General features: G+C 39.2%; 1 non-coding gene across 1 annotated transcript; it reads left to right on the top strand.

The window, feature by feature from the left end:
- Positions 1–3,637: 3,637 nt before the first annotated feature.
- Positions 3,638–3,709, top strand: TRNAE-UUC. Its single transcript has one exon. It is a non-coding gene; the product is annotated as a tRNA-Glu (tRNA).
- The last annotated feature ends 538 nt before the right edge of the window (positions 3,710–4,247 follow it).

Below are 4,247 nucleotides of genomic sequence, written 5' to 3'. Positions count from 1 at the left end.
AAAGATGGAATTAGCTAAAGTCTGTATTTTAAAGTTCAGGTTGGAAGTGCTGAACAGGTGCCATGTTAGTGTGTAGTGCTGTATATAGTGTTTTTTGCGGGGCCCTTTGCTCCCACAATTCTATAAACCACACCAAACTTTAGGCATGGCTTATAGAATTCCACTTAAATGGGGGGTTTTGGTGCTGATTTTTTAGGCGCCATATATAGAATCTAACCCCTATACAACTGGTACACATGAACCTCACATACAGTATCAGTCACTATTCACACCCCATATCTACTATCTATACCAACCCACACATCCCCTGCTTCCTAACTGAAAAACACTTTACTACACTGTGTTCATCATGCAGACATGCTTCATCTGTCAATGGAGGAGAAGGGGAAACCTGCCATTATGTCACACAGTAATTGTACAATTTTCAACTTGTTATAGTATTGATCACTCAACAACATTTACATCAAAAGAGAGAGGCAAATTCTGGGTGTTTCTAAGAAGCCATGGCCCATGTCAGCAGTACATTTTGAACTAGACATTACCATATCAACCTCTGGTTTAGATATTAAGCAGTTAACCTCGTGTTTATTAGCAGTGTCAAAAGTTTCAAAATGAAAATCATTGTGCTAGATTTTATAGGATACAGAAATGGCATTCTCATGACTGAAATTATTTTTGCCATCCTACTTGCATTGTGATTATGTGGCATGCATCTATTTTTACTTAGCGTGAGATCTGCTATCTAATTCCCACATCCAAAAATGTGCAGAAATCAGCTATCAGTGATAATGGAGTCAACGAGACACCTCTAGTCAAATGCGATAATTAATACCCTAGTGCATTTAATTTTAAGTAAAGAAGTGCAACTTTAAAAAGTAATTTTGGAGAATAAAATGCAGGGATAACATTTCAGAAATGTTTGCTTGAAATTAGGCACTTTCAGTAGACAGCACATACCTGATTTCTTCTACTATAGCTTGTGCTGAAAGGTTTCTTCACAATGAGGAGGTTTTGGAAACTCTGCTAACATCACCAAATGAATATTATACTATTCTGGAAAACAGATTTTTTTTTTTTGGATCATTTCATGTTCATTCATTTCTCATTTATTCAAATTTTCTATACTGTCCCATTTGCAGTACAGGTCTAGGTGGTTAATAATGTAAAAACAAAATAGAATTAAGAAAGGAACTCCATTTTAACCCAGAGAAGACACAGTCATCCCAGATACATACACATCTAACAAATGAGGCAAATTCCAATATATAAATGTTTTGCAATGTTTCTTCCTCTGCATTCACCCATCTCACCCCATAAGGAATATAGGGAGGAAAAAAAAGGAAAGGGATCAATCATTCTTGTTAGGCCAAGCTCTAGTCCTTGTCATTTGGGTTTTTGCCAGGGATTTACTACAGAAGTTGCCCTAGAAGCACTACTAGATGACGTGCATAATAATCTAGACAGAGGCTGCTATTCAGTTATTGTCCTCCTAGGTTTATCATATGCTTTTCATATACTATTGTCGTTCATCGTTCAGAAGCGTTGGGCATTGATGGTGCCTGGTGCCATATGATGTTGGTTTGTTTCCTTTCTGTCAGGAATAAGGCAGAATATTTTAATTGGAATTGATGAGTTGGATCAGTGGGAAGGGCTCTGTTCTATCCCTTCTTCTTTTGTAGCTAAAATTGTTTTTTTAAAACATTTGTGGCCAAATGAAGAATTAACATAATTAAAAATAGTTACCATGACAAACCTAATGTACAAGTGCTCTCCTTTTCCCTACTCTTCCCAGTTCTTCTCATCTCACCCACTCTCCTTTGCTTGACAACTTTTATCTTAGGGCCAATATTCAGAAAATGTCTAGCCCCTAAATGCATGCTCCTATGTTAGCCTCCTAAATTTGTTCCCTATTTTCAGACAAACTTGGAAGCATAACTGTTCAGCTGAAAATTCATCTTAATTTTGGTGTCTACCATTTGTTTGCCTAGATTTATGAGCCTAATTTTGAGTTTACCCCGGATTCTATATGGTGTGACTGAAATTGCGGGTGCAAATCTGGTTGAGTTATGGATTTTCACATGCAATTTAATTATTTAAAAATCCAGTCAGTGCTGATAATTGCCACTTAACAAACAATTATTGACACTAATTGGCATTAATTAGAATTTACATGCAGAACTTGCTAGGCGTATTCTGTAAAATGGCGCGTGTAAATTCTAATGCATGCTGCCATAAAGGGGATGTGGCAATGGGAATGGAATGGGTGGGCCATGGGCATTCTGAAAATCTACACGCAGGGTTATAGAATACACCTGCTCCATGCCTAATTTAGGAAAGCAGTCAACCTACCACCAAGAAATTCACTTAGAACTGCTCATTCTTACTTAAACCTCCATTACCCTGCGTGTTCTGGACTCAAGTATAAAACCACATATGCTTCCACCTTTTCCTATGTCAGTCCTCATTTGTGGAATGCATTACCTAAATCAGTAAAAACGGTTCAAGATCATCTGACTTTCAGGAAGTCTCTCAAGACCTACTTATTTGGGCAACCTTACCCTAAAGATCCTGTCTTGCCTCACTGACTCCTGGACTCTGACCCCTCTAGTGATCTTGTGGACTTACCTACTTTTTTCCTATCCCTTTACCTTTCCGCCCCACTTATCCCTTTCCATTTATTGTACTCGCCTGTTTGTTACTTAAATGTTGTAAGCCACATTGAGCCTGCCAGCGGTGGGAAATTGTGGGGTATAAGTGCTGTAAAATAAATAAATAAATGTCGTGAGTGTCATGCTGGCTGAACATATATATAATATTTTGCAAAGCCCGTCAATGCCAAAGGTGGCATTTTTGAATATTCATGTTTAGTTAGTATCCTTGAAAAATACCTCACTCTGACCCAGGGGTACTCAACCCAATCCTCAGGAACACCTAGCCAGTCAGGTGTTTGAATATGAATATGTTTGAAATAGATTTGCATACCATGGAGATAGTATATGCAGATTTATCTCATTCATATTCATTAACAGTATCCTGAAAACTTTATTGGATAGGTGTATCAAAAAGAGTGGGCTTAGAGCCCTTGCTCTGAACCATGCACTCCTGAGCAACTGTTGGATTTCCAGTTTCAAATAATAATAAGCTGTGAAGCATAAAAATGCATGCAAAACAGTTCATTATTATTCAAAATGAATAATTCAGCTTATATTAAACTTAAACTGTGTTATTCATGGAAAGTTAACAACATCTTCAAAGGTGTTGTTAACTTTCCTCTCTGGGAGCAAATTAAAGAGGTTGGTGGTAAGTAAAAAAAAATGCTTCCACCCCCTCCAATTTCTTCTCAAAAGTCCCCTAGTCCAGAACCATTTTCTCACTCTGGTCTGTTTTCAAAGTTCCTCCATTCCTCCAATTCCTGTGCTATCTACTAGGGTCTCCCTGGTGGGTAGTATGGGGGCAGGTGCTCCTGCCCTGGCAGCAACCTGCATCAAAATGGTCATTTCTGCCTCCTAGCAGTTGTCTCAATGTACTACTGCTAGGGATCAGGCTGCCAAATAATTTGGTTAGTGAATCCCATGGTAAATTTTCACATGGTAAAGTAGCTCAACAATAGGTTATTTTACCAGGGTGTAAGCATCTCTCCCATGTGGTCTAGTGGTTAGGATTCCTGGTTTTCATCCAGGTGGCCTGGGTTCAATTCCCAGCATGGGAAAGATTTTTGGGGAAAATCCACTGCTTATTTCTGGGATAAGCAGCATAAAATGTGTTGAACCGTTTTGAGATCTTGCCAGGTATTTGTGAACTGGACTGGCCACTGTTAGAAACAGGATGCTGGGCTTGATGGACCTTTGGTCTGTCCCAGTGATAGAGTCTGATATTTTAAAATTTAGGGAAGAAATGACTAAGCTGTGGGAAAAGCTGGCATTTTACCACAGCTTAGTTTACCACAGGAATCATTAACCTGCAGTAACTGAGTACTGCAGATTAGTGACTCCCTGAATGATGCAACTTGTGATTAACCTTGCAAGCTTCACTATTCTTCCTGCACAGGACATAACCATGAATGTGCAGCCTGATTCTCCAAAGAATATTCTTAAAGCGGCTGGTGATAGGTGCTAGAAACATGCACCCCCCTGAACACAAGAGAAAACCCCCCTGCCTCTGCACCCCCACCTACAAAGTCATTAGAAACCCCCTTGCCATTGTGTCCCCATCTCCTACTCCCCATGAAGGCATTACTTATCCTGGGC

Source organism: Microcaecilia unicolor, chromosome 5, assembly GCF_901765095.1.
Source record: "Microcaecilia unicolor chromosome 5, aMicUni1.1, whole genome shotgun sequence".
Taxonomy (NCBI): Eukaryota; Metazoa; Chordata; class Amphibia; order Gymnophiona; family Siphonopidae; genus Microcaecilia; species Microcaecilia unicolor.
Note: the sequence above shows the minus strand (reverse complement) of the source record. Positions and strands in the feature narration are given on the sequence as shown.